This window comes from Ipomoea nil, unplaced genomic scaffold (genome assembly GCF_001879475.1).
Source record: "Ipomoea nil cultivar Tokyo-kokei standard unplaced genomic scaffold, Asagao_1.1 scaffold1919, whole genome shotgun sequence".
NCBI classification, from domain to species: domain Eukaryota; kingdom Viridiplantae; phylum Streptophyta; class Magnoliopsida; order Solanales; family Convolvulaceae; genus Ipomoea; species Ipomoea nil.
This window is the reverse complement of record NW_017618347.1, coordinates 172,591-186,074: the sequence shown is the minus strand read 5'-3', so window position 1 is coordinate 186,074 and position 13,484 is coordinate 172,591. Positions and strand designations below refer to the sequence as shown.

Genomic DNA, 13,484 nt, shown 5'->3' with positions numbered 1-13,484 from the left:
ATTGATATTATGCACTCCCAAAACACTAGAATCTATCTCCCAATCAACATAGTCATTAGTGTTAGCCATGTTATTATTATTGTTATTAAATTGTTATTCTTATTATATTAGAATAAGTCAATAGTCTACTAGTCTGACTAGCCTACTGTATAGGAGTAGTTTACGTTAGACATATCTGTTTAGTATTCTATTGTAATCTCTTCAGAACTGAATCAACGAATATCAACGAATAACAATAATAACAATATGATGTCCCAGTCTGACGAATACAATGATGGTGACGTCCTGCGCGTGGGAAATGGTGCAGGTTTGACTATTTCTCGTGTTGGTCATGCGTCTGTACCATCTATGTCAAAGGCATTAAAATTATCTAATGTCCTGTTTGTTCCTGAGTTGTCCGTTCCTTTACTTTCGGTCCAACGCTTTACTAATGAAAATAACTGTTTTTTTGAATTTCACAAGAATTGCTTTTTTGTGAAGGACTCCATAACTCGGGCAATACTGCTTAAGGGGTTCACCGAGGGTGGCCTATATAAACTCCCGGTGTCGCAATCCCATTTCGCTTATCTCACCTCTCGTACAACATCCACCGTGTGGCATCGAAGACTCGGTCATCCGCATTCAAACGTCCAAAGTCGTGTGTTACAAAATTGTCCAGTTGCAACAAATAAAGTCACAGCATTGGAATCGTGCAAATCATGTCATATGGGCAAATCTTCGAGATTTCCATTAGATAGGGTTCCTTTAAGTAGTCAAAATGTGTTGGATTTATTATATACCGACATTTGGGGGCCTTCCCATGTAATTTCTGCTAGTGGCTATAGGTATTTTGTACTCTTTGTTGATGATTCCTCCCGTTTCACTTGGTTTTATCCCTTACGGGTGAAATCGGATATATATAAAACGTTTGAGTCGTTCCGTGTCATGGTAGAACGCCAATTTTCGCGTTCTATCAAGTCCATTCAATCGGATTTAGGTAGGGAGTATCGCAAACTACATAACACCTTTATAAATCTTGGTATAAACCACCGACAATCATGCGCATATACACATGAACAAAATGGGCGGGTAGAACGTAAAAACCGTCACATAGTCAAAACCGGCTTGGCCCTACTGGCCGAAGGTTCAGTCCCATTGCAATATTGGGACTACGCTATTGAAACAGCGACTTGCTTAATAAACTACCTGCCCTCATCTGTTTTAAAGTTTCAGAGTCCATATAGTCTTCTACACAAAGTGTCACCACCATACACATTTCTTCGAGTTTTTGGGTGTCGCTGCTACCCTTATCTTCGGCCATACAATCGGCACAAGATAGAGTACTGATCGACACCCTGCGTATTCTTAGGTTACTCGTTGTCCTTTAGGGGGTACAAATGTGTTGATTTAACATCGGGAAAAGTCTATATCTGTCGCCATGTGCTTTTTGATGAGCATGTTTTCCCTTTTGCAGACGTGGAGAAACAGGTTGACATCTCAGCATCACCTCCGGCACTCCCATGGGCGACCAGTCCAGTCTTAACTCAGACTGTGTCTCATCCCACGGCAGTGTCCACTGAGGTTGTACCGGGCCCATCAGCCAGCCCAGTTCCCTTGGCTCGAGAAGCACCGTTGCCATTGGCTATTGAAAGACCAGTCAGGGCTCGTAGAGTCCAGGTTCGCAATGTCTCGACTCGGACTCGAGAGCATGGAATGCGGCTTCGTCGTATGACTCGTGGTACGAACAAAGAGTTTCAGGCCCTGAGTACAACCACTGATCCGACGTGCTACTCACAGGCCGTTGGGCACCCACAATGGCGAGAGGCTATGGACCAGGAGTTCAATGCACTCCTACACAATAATACTTGGTCACTGGTACCCGCTAAACCGCACATGAATGTGATTAGGTGCAAATGGGTGTTCAGGACCAAGCGCACTGCTGACGGCTCGGTGGAACGCTATAAAGCCCGACTTGTAGCCAAAGGCTTTAATCAGGTAGCTGGCGAGGACTTCTTCGACACTTTTAGTCCAGTTGTCAAGCCAACTACTGTCCGCATGTTATTCTCTCTTGCTGTCTCTCACCGATGGACGTTACATCAGTTGGATGTCCATAATGCCTTTCTCAATGGCCATCTAGCTGAAAGCGTCGACATGAGACAGTCCCCAGGTTATGAAGACCCGACACATCCTGATCACGTGTGTCATCTCCAACGCTCCCTGTATGGCCTGAAACAAGCTCCTCGTGCTTGGTTCAAAAGGCTTCATGACTATTTGTTATCTGCAGGGTTCTTGCCGTCTAAGACTGATGTCTCATTATTCCATTACACAACTGATTCTTCCCGGGTCTTCTTGCTGGTTTATGTCGATGATATTATCATGATGGGTGATGATGCAACGCTGATTACTACTCTACTTGGTCGACTGTCTGACACGTTTAAAATCCGGGATCTTGGTGCTCCGGGGTTCTTTCTTGGCATAGAGACTGTTCAGCTCGACACCGGCATGATGCTATCTCAACGTCGTTACATGAATGACATACTTGCTCGCGCCGGGATGTCTGAGTGCAAGCCGCTTGCTACCCCAGCTGCAGTAACTCAGGCTGTTTCATCAACTCAAGAGCCGTTTGACAATCCGACCCAGTATCGTCGCATTGTAGGGGCACTACAGTACTTAACCATCACGAGGCCTGATTTGTCTTTTGCTGTGAATCGGCTATGTCAATTCATGCATTCCCTACTACTGATCATTGGGGTCTTGTGAAGCGAGTCCTTCGGTACATCAAAGGGACTCTCACCTACGGCCTGCCTCTGACTGCTTCAACCTCAACCACTATTGATGCCTTTTCAGATTCCGATTGGGCTGGTTGTCCTGTAGACAGAAAGAGTACCAGTGGATATGTTGTTTTCCTCGGGTCTAATCTGATCTCTTGGCTATCCAGGAAGCAGCGCACCATTGCTCGCTCCTCCACTGAGGCCGAGTACAAGGCTCTAGCTGACGTCTCTGCCGAAGTCACGTGGGTTGTGTCGCTGCTACGTGAGCTGGGGTTACATAGCGGACAACCGTCTACTCTGTGGTGTGATAATCTCGGGGCTACCTATCTTTGTGCTAATCTGGTTTTTCATGCCAGGACTAAACAAGTGGAAATTGACTATCACTTTGTTCGAGACAAGGTCGCATCCGGAGATATGACAGTCAACTTTGTTTCGACCAAGGACCAGCTAGCTGATATCTTCACCAAGCCGCTACCAGGCCCTCGGTTTGCTACTTTACGGGACAAGCTCAATGTGGTTACGCACCCTCCTTGAGCTTGAGGGGGAGTGTTAGCCATGTTATTATTATTGTTATTAAATTGTTATTCTTATTATATTAGAATAAGTCAATAGTCTACTAGTCTGACTAGCCTACTGTATAGGAGTAGTTTACGTTAGACATATCTGTTTAGTATTCTATTGTAATCTCTTCAGAACTGAATCAACGAATATCATTCTCATCATTAGAAGGCATTTTTTAAAAACTTTATTTTGCTGAAAAATTGCAGAAAAATGAAAGAAATGACGCTGAAAATCTCATAAAATGCAGAAAATTTGTGCAGAAGCTGTATAAAGAAAAATGCAGAATTTTACTGTAGCAAAATGCAGAAAAAATAGAGAAAATGCAGAAAATTGCAGAAAAGAAATGCAGAATTTTTTTTGATATTGCCTATTTTGCATAAAATGCCTATTTTGCATAAAACTTGCAGAAAGCATCCCCTAATCTTACTTTCCCTTCCCTACACTCAAACTCAACATTGTCCTCAATGTTAAATATAAAAGCAAGTATGAGAAAATAAAATAAACAGGAAACTTCCCTGTTAGTTGCCAGTTTCTTCTGGGGCTGAAGCAACCATGAATGGTCTCTTTTTCTCTCTTTCAATCTCTATGGCCTCATACGAACAAAGTTTAGTGACCATGAAAGGACCAAACCATCTAGACTTCAATTTCTCTAGAAAAAACTTAAGACAAGAATTAGACAACAAAACTTCTTGCCTTACATTGAATTCTCTCCAAAAATTATTTTTGTCATGCCAAGCTTTAGTCAATGTTCTCCACAATCTCTCTTCTTTTGCATGAAGTAAATGAGCATAAGAAAACATAAGAAAAGTATCATTGTCACTCAAAAATTCATATTTGAACCGCAAAGAAGGTGGTTTAAGTTCAAGTTGATGTGGTGTTTCACTAGGTGAATGCTTAACGAATTGTTCTTCTGAAGGTTTCTCAATAACATCAACAAAAAGACATGATTCATCAAAAGTTGGTAATTTTACAGCTTTAGAGATAGATAATTCCTCTTTTTCTTTACCTACTCTAAAAATCAATTTCCCTAAAGGCATATCAATTAATACTCGTCCTGTCAACAAAAATGGCCTACCAAGTATAAGAGAAGTATCTGTGTCACTACCCATATCAAGAATCAGAAAATCAGCAGGAAAATAAAATTTACCAACTTTTACCAAGATATCCTCCACTACTCCAAGCGGGTACTTGAATGATCTATCAGCAAGTTGAAGAGAGATTGTTATTGGCTTCATTTCAGCTATTTCCAACTTCTTAAAAAGAGTTAAAGGCATAAGGTTAATACTAGCACCTAGATCACATAAGCATTTATCAATAACAATATTACCAATAGTGCAAGGAATAGAAAAACTTCCTGGATCCATTAGCTTAGGAGGTAATTTGCTTTGTAGAATAGCACTACACTCCTCATTTAGGTGCACAGTAGCAAACTCTTCCAATTTCTTTTTATTAGACACAATTTCCTTAATGTACTTGGCATAAGATGGCATATTAGCAAGTGCTTCTGCAAAAGGAATATTAATCTGCAATTTTTTAAAAACCTCCAAAAATCTTTTAAAGTTATTGTCCTGGTTCCTCTTTTGTAACCTTTGTTGGGCCCACTTTGTAGTTTAGAGTTTCTCCTTTACTTGTTTGCCTTTAGGCCTTCTTGCTTTATTAGTAGACTTGGCCACTTTTGGGCCTTGTCCTTCTTGTTTTATTTGTTGACTTGGTCACTTTGGGCCTTGTCCTTTCTTTTCTGGTGCCTTGGTCACTTTTGGGCCTTGGCGAGACTCTGTTCGGTTCCCGTTTTGTTTATAAATAAGATGAACCTTTAAAAAAAAAAAAAGAATGGGGGGTACATAAGGTTTTACTATAGAGGAAGTGAGGTTTTGATCACTAGAATTCTCTTTAGGCACTTGCTCCTCTTCTTCTTTATCACTCTCTTTTTCAACACTCATGGGTTCTTTTTCTTTCAAAGTTTCATTCAACATCTTACCACTTCTCAAGGTGACAGACATAGCTCCTTCCCTAGGGTTTATTTCAGTGGTACTAGGAAACTTTCCTCGATCTTTTTCTGCAACCAATTTAGCCAACTGACCTACTTGCACCTCTAAATTATGAATGGATGCTTGGTTGGACTGAGCAACCTTATCAATTTTTTCATCCATTTTCTTCATCATAGTGTCCTGGCTAGCCATGTATTGCATGAACATCTCCTCTAATTGAGGCTTCTTCTCCTAAGCAGGAAGTTGAGACTGTTGTGGTGCAGGTGGCTGCTGGAAGGGTCTGTATTGTTGATGCTGGAATCCTGATGGTCCTTGTTGCTGAAATCCAGGTGGTCCTATCGGTCTTGCATTACCTTGATCTCTCCATGAGAAGTTAGGGTGGTTTCGCCAACCTGGATTATAAGTATGGGAAAATGGATCACTCCTGGGTTGTTGCTTACCCATATTGGATCCCATGTAATTGACTTCTTCATAATATGGTTGCGATGAATCTGCATTCATACAAATAGAAGAATTATGACCATATGCATTGCAATAAATACAAAATTCTTTATTCGAACTATCACGAGTCATCAACAAGTTCATTTGTTTAGTCAATTCAGCCACTTGTGTTGTCAACTCAGATTGTGTGCTAATTTCATGCATAGCAGCTCCTCGGCCTCTCACTGCCTTTTGTCGAGAATTAGTAGCTAAGTTCTCATAAATAGCTTCTAATTCATCACTATTTTTATCACCTGTGTATCCACCTGCAGCAGTATCTACAAGAGACTGACAATTAGGAATTAAACCATCATAAAAGAATTGTGTCAACAATAACAATGGAAATTGATGGTGTGGACATTGTGTCAAAAGCAATTTAAAACGATCCCATGCCTCATGAAACAATTCACCCTCTCTTTGAGTAAAAGTGCATATTCTACTCCTATAGTCCATTGTCTTTTGAGATGAATAATATTTAAACATGAAAGCATTGTAAACATCATCCCAATTTCTTAAAGAACCCTCTGGTAAATTTAACAAGCACTGCCTAGCATCACCCCTCATGCAATATGGAAAACATTTCATTCTAAGCTCTTCTTCAGATAAATTATTTAAAGGTAAAGTTTGTACCGTACTATGGAGCTCTCGCATGAAACCCAAAGCATCTTCACTTCCCAAACCGTTAAAGGTAGGGAGCATATTCAGATGGAAAGTCTTCAGTTCATAATTTCTAGCTGCATCAGATAATTGAATGCAAGAAGGGTTAACAGGTATTACCGGTCTTTGGATGTCTCGAAGACGTGGTTGAGCTGCTTGATTTTGAGGAGGTGGAACAATTGGTGGTACGGGGTCATCCAGTTGACCCACTCTATTGTTTTCAGCCATTTCAAGCCGCCTCCGTACCCTGTTTTTTCTGCAAGTACGCTCAATTTCAAGATCAATAGGAACTAATTCAGCGTTTTTATGCCTCAGTGATCGCCTTAAGTTCATAAACAGAATAAAATAAAAATAGAAAAAACAAAAAATTAATAAAAAATAAGAATAAAATAATAACGAACCTAACAACGAAAATAAATTAGAAAAGAAAAACTTAAAGAAAACAGCTTAATAAAGTGTTCCCCGGCAACGGTGCCAAAAACTTGATTGCTATAATCTGCAAGCGCACAGTGTCAATCACAGTATAAATTCCTGGAGTATTCCAGGATCGATCCCACGAAGAACACTATTAAGTGTTATCTTTAATAATCAAATTGTTGATAAGGAAAATCTCAAATAAATAGAATTAATTTGATTAAAAAGAATATTTATGAATAGAAAATTCCAATTGAGAGAAGACTAGGGATTTGGGTTCACCTATTAGATAATTAACTAACTCTCCTAAATATTTTTTTTGAATGCTACTAGCTCTATTACATTGTAGTATCTGTTCATATACTTTCTCAACCTACTGAAACACAAAGAGCTAATAACGCCTCCACTGAGACTCGAACTTACAACTTTCCAAATGGAAGTCCAACCCGGATACCATTAGACCACATAGTCCTGGTAACTCTCCTAAATATTAATTCTTATGACTATAGTGATGATTGCTTCAAATATATCCTAATACTCCGTCGAGCTACTAGGTTGTATCCAATTAACTGTGATCATCCGTCGATATCTCACCAACATTAATTAAACCCATTAAGCAACAATCAAATATCACCACAAATACCTAAAGCTATGTCTAGTTTAGGTCAATTGTGTTTATCTTACGAGTTCTAGGTTCATAATTCACCTGTCAGTTCTTCTTATGAACCCTAATTTCAAAATTATGCAATGGCCAGTCACACAATCCACAATTAAAATACATAAAATAAATATAATCAAGTTCAATCATTAAACTGAAATTGGAAGAATCAACACATGAAAAATGGTCAATTAATCTAATCTAGGCTAATCCAAATCCCTAATTAAAGTTCTAGCCAATAATCATATCTGAATGTTCAAGAAATAGCATTCTGGAAATTTTAACAAGAAATAAAAATAAGGATAAAGAGAAATAATTCAAGCCTAAAAAGATGATAGCTGCGATCGAAGCTCTGGAATCCCCTGCGATGAAGTCTGATGTGATCCTCGGGCTGGAGACGAAGTTTGGAAACCTTGCGTTCTCGTTTGGTCCTCGGGCTTTTTCACGTCTCTAGTAGAACGGAGCTGGCATTGTCTCGGTTGGTTTGTGATGTGGTTCTGTTAGACGGATTTGGGTTGTGTTGCGGGAAGGGTTATGGTGTTTTCTAAGATTGGGATTCGCCCACACCTGGTTTGAAGGTGATACGAAGAAAGAGACGCCACAAGGAAGAAAACAGTCCTTGATAAGTCGGGAAGTCTTGAAGAACTCAAGAACAAGGCAAGGCACAAGTAATGCTCTTGTTTGCTATTTCTCAAAATCTGATGTGTGTCCTTTACAAAGAGATTAGGAGTGTTATATATAGCTCCATAGCATGCCTCTTGCCTAAAGACTAGGACATGGATAGTTTGAATTCAAACATAGCACTAAAGTCTAACTAAAAACAAATAACTAGACTACTTATTATAAAAGAAATAATATGCTACTCATTATTTGAATACTAATGGATAATCCAATAAATTTATTTACTATCCATGTAATCAGCATAGCCCAATTCAATTAATTTCCCTCCAACTGGACCCCAATTAGATTAACCGGCCGCTCCTTGTCCTCATCAAATTGATCCATATCCCATTGAGTGCTAATCAGCCCTCCAACGGCATCTTGTAATTGTTTAGCCTTTGCCCTTGTCATTGGACCATCTACTAGGACTCGTAATGGATCATCGTTGTCCTCAACATCTCCCCCCTCCTTTGAAGGATTCGTCCACGAATCTGCCTTGTCTGCATTAAACGGAGAAAGATCATAAACATTGAAAGAAGTACTGACGCCATACTCACTTGGCAAGGCCAACTTGTAGGCGTTATCGTTAATCCGGGAGACTACTTGAAAAGGCCCATCTCCTCGTGGCATCAGCTTGCTCCGCCTTTGAACTGGAAACCGATTCTTCCTCAAATGCACCCAAACCCAATCTCCAGGGTTGAACACAACCTTCCGACGTCCTTTGTTGACTCGTCGAGCCACTTGTTCATTCCGTCTTGCTATATTTTGGCTCACTTTCGCATGGATGTCTTTCACCCATTTTGCCTTCCTTGCGGCGTCCATGTTTTCAAAATCAGAAACAGAAAGAGGTGTTAAGTCTAATGGAGTAATAGGATTAAGTCCATAAACGATCTCAAAAGGCGAAAATCCAGTAGCGCAATGGATATGCCTATTATATGCAAACTCAACATGTGGAATATGACTTTCCCAAGACTTAAGATTTTTCTTCACAAAAACTCTAAGCAAAGTGACTAAAGTACGATTCACTACTTCAGTTTGCCCATCCGTTTGTGAATGACACGTAGTAGAAAAAAGTAGCTTAGTGCCCAATTTACCCCATAGAGTCTTCCAAAAATAACTTAAAAATTTTACATCCCTGTCGGACACAATAGACTTAGGCATTCCATGAAGCCTAACAATCTCCCTGAAAAACAAATTGGCGACATTACTAGCATTGTCAGTCTTATGGCATGGAATAAAATGCGCCATTTTTGAGAACCTGTCAACAACAACAAAAATGGAGTCATGTTCCCGAACAGTTCTCGGCAATCCCAACACAAAATCCATTGACAGATCTTCCCATGGATGAGAGGCTACAGGCAAAGGAGTATACAACCCATGAGGTTGTACCTTGGACTTAGCCTGTTTGCAGGTAACACAACTATCACAGACTCTATGCACGTCACGTTTCATTTTGGGCCAATAAAAATGGTCCTTCAATATCTCGAGAGTTTTCAAGACCCCAAAATGACCCATGAGTCCACCACCATGAGCTTCTTTAAGAAGCAGCTGTCTCATGGAACACAAAGGAATACATAACCTGCCTTTCCTGAACAGAAAGCCGTCATTCAAAGAGTACTCACCAAATTTTCCCTCTAAACATGCATTAAAACTTGCTCCAAAATCAATGTCAGAGTTATAAAGTTCTTTCAAATGCTCAAAGCCTAAAACCCTAGCATGTAGAGACATGAGTAAAGCACATCTCCTAGACAAAGCATCAGCAACAACATTATCCTTCCCATGTTTATATTTTATGGAATATGCAAAAGACTCAATAAATTCAACCCATTTCGCGTGTCGCTTATTAAGTTTACCCTGACCTCTTAGATACTTCAATGATTCATGGTCAGTATGTATAACAAACTCTTTTGGACGCAAGTAATGCTCCCAATGCTCTAAAGCACGCACTAAAGCAAAGAACTCTTTGTCATAAGTAGGATAATTTAGGGAAGCCCCACTTAACTTCTCGCTAAAGTATGCTACGGGCTTACCCCCTTGCATTAGTACAGCCCTTATTCCTACTCCGGAAGCATCACAATCTATCTCAAAAACAGCATCAAAATTAGGCAAAGCAAGAAGAGGTGCCTTACACAATCTTTCTTTTAACTCATTAAAGGCATTCTCTTGCTTTTCACCCCACTCAAAGCCAACGTTCTTTTTAATCACCTCAGTTAGCGGTGCAGCAATTGAGCTAAAATCTTTCACAAAACGGCGATAAAAGCTCGCTAATCCGTGAAAGCTTCTTACCTCGCTAACCGTTTTCGGTGTAGGCCATTGCTGGACAGCCTCAATTTTAGCACTATCAGCCTCAATCCCGTTGGCATTGACAATATAGCCAAGGAAATGTACCGACGAAGTTCAAAACTCACATTTTTTTAGATTAGCATACAGTTTATATTTCCTCAAAGAAGAAAACACTTCCCTAAGATGTCTAACATGCTCATTAAGACTCTTGCTATAAATAAGTATGTCATCAAAATAAACAACCACACTTTTCCCAATGAAATCTCGTAAAAATTCGTTCATGAGTCTCATAAAGGTACTAGGTGCGTTAGTCAGGCCGAACGGCATAACAAGCCATTCATATAGACCCTGTTTAGTCTTGAAGGCTGTTTTCCATTTGTCCCCTTCCTTAATTCTTATTTGATGATACCCAGAACGCAAATCAATCTTAGAAAAATAACAAGCACCAAATAATTCATCAAGCATGTCATTTAAACGGGGTATAGGGAAACGATATTTGATAGTTATTTTGTTAATTGCGCGACAATCAACGCACATTCGCCATGACCCATCTTTTTTGGGTACTAGCAAAACTGGAACGGCACACGGGCTTAGGCTTTCCCGGATTTGCCCTTTGGCCAAGAGTTCATTAACTTGCTTTTGGATTTCCTTAGTCTCCTCCGGGTTACATCGGTAGGCAGGCCTATTCGGTAATGGCATTCCCGGCACCAAGTCAATTTGGTGTTCAATCCCCCTCAACGGTGGTAAACCGGCAGGAAGTTCCTCCGGACAAACATCTTTGAATTCCTGCATTAAAGAAGTCATTGCCTCGGGCAAATGACTAGGATTAGTAGTACCCTCGTTGGGTCCTTTATACAACAAAAGAAAAACTTGCCTCCCCGCTCTTATTACTTTTTCAATATCTCTCTTTTTTCCAATGAAATTTTTCTTTGTTTTTTCTTTGTCCTCACTTTTATTTTTCTCTCTTTTCCTTCCACTCTCTTTTTCAACACTTTGTTCACTATTATTTTCAATTCTTTTCTCATTTTTCTCTCTTTCCCTCATTTTCTGAAGGTCATCGTGAATTTGTCGCGGAGTCATTGGGGTTAAGGTGATCTTCTTGCCTCGGTGTTCGAACATGTACTTGTTATAATAACCATCATGGAACACCTTCATATCAAACTGCCACGGCCTCCCTAGAAGAATGTGAGCAGCGTCCATGGGCACTATGTCACAAAGGATCTCATCTTCATAATGTCCCAACTTTATCGGAATCAAAACTTGTTGATTCACCTTGATATCCCCCGCCTTGTTTAACCACTGCAACGCATATGGTGTAGGATGGATTTGTGTGCTCAAGCCTAGCTTCTCCACCATTTTTGTACTAGCAACATTAGTACAGCTCCCGCCATCAATTATTAAACTACATACCTTCCCATGAACAAAACACCTTGAGTGAAAGATGTTTTCACGTTGACTTTCATCCCGGTGGCTTGGATGTTGAGCATGCGCCTTACCATCAAGGCATCTCCCTCAACTGGTCCCTCCAAAACTTCTTCATTATCAGTTTCAAGTAGTTCCTCCTCACGTGAATCAGATTCCTCTTCGGTCTCCTCCTTAGAATCACTTTGCTCGGAATCAGTAACAATCCTCCCTTTCTTGATTGTCATATTTACCTTTTTTGGACAAACTTTTGCAATATGGCCTATTCCTTGACATTTGAAACACTTGATGTTACGTGGCCTAGAGTTTCCTTCGGCAAAGTCCTTACCTTTTTGGTCTCTAGACTCCTTGGGTTTACCATTGCCATTCCTTGACTGGAATCTCTCCTTGGAACCCTCCTTACTCTTCCAAGAGGAAGAACTCATGTGGAACCGGTTTTTCTTTCTTTGCAAAGACTACTCCACCTTCATGGCTATTTGTACTAGCTCATCATACTCCACATAATGTTGCCTATCAACTTCTTCTCGAATTTCTGCATTCAAGCCTCTAAGGAACCGGGCCATGGACCTCTCGGTCTTTTCATCTATGTTAAGCCTGATCATGAGCTTTTCCATCTCTTGATTGTAGTCAGCAACACTTCTAGCACCCTGCAAAAGATATTCAAGTCGCTGATACATTTCACGTTGGTACCAACTTGGTACAAATCGCCTCCTCATTAAAATTCTCAACTCCCTCCAAGACTCTATATGATCCTCTCCATACTTCCTTCTCTCAGCTATAATCTTATCCCACCAGCTAGAAGCATAGTTTGTAAACTCTAGGACTACCAGTCTTAACTTCTTACTCTCTGAATACCTATGACATTCAAATGACCTCACCACCCTACTTTCCCAATCTAGATAAGCTTCCGGGTCATTTTTCCCTTGAAACTTAGGGATCATTGGCCGAACATCCCTCATGTCATCATCCACTTCTTCCCACCGATTTCTACCCCTTCTGTTTCTTTCCCTTCTAAATTCTCTATTCTCATCTATTTCTTCACTCTCCTCTCCACTACTATTACTCATTTGTTCCCTCTCATTTTGTCTTCTATTTCTCTCCCTTTCTCTGTTCTGTTCCCTAAATTGCACCCCATTTCTCCCTCTATTTTCATCTTGTATCCTTTCCCCCCTCTGGTTTCTCTCCATCTCAACAATTCTACCATCCATCTCCTCAAACCTTCTATTTAACCTGTCAAATTCTCCCCTCATCGCGTCCACCATGAACCTAACATCTGGATTTTGGGTTTCCCTTCGCTCGCTAGTCTCCCCACCCTCCGCCATTAAAACAGCAAAGCTAAAATATGTATATATATAATATAAATAAGGCCCTTACTTCACTCCCTCACACACTCTCAGTTTTAGGGTGAGTCACTCTTCTTTTACCGCTCGTGTATTAAAATATAACACTCTAATGGTCTCACAAAAACACACAAATAGCAATGAACAAGACCCTTTTCTACGAGTTCTTGACGGACTTTCCAACAATCTAAGGAATACTTCTTCCACAAGGCGTGGGTGATAGGATAAAAGGTTATTTGGTGTTTGGCTTGAAAGAAAATTGGTACAATAC

The 13,484-nt window shown here is 40.2% G+C and overlaps 1 pseudogene; it reads right to left on the bottom strand.

Annotated features, from left to right (window-relative positions):
• Window positions 1-8,444: 8,444 nt before the first annotated feature.
• Window positions 8,445-13,195, bottom strand: LOC109193756 (annotated as a pseudogene).
• Between the last annotated feature and the right edge of the window lie 289 nt (window positions 13,196-13,484).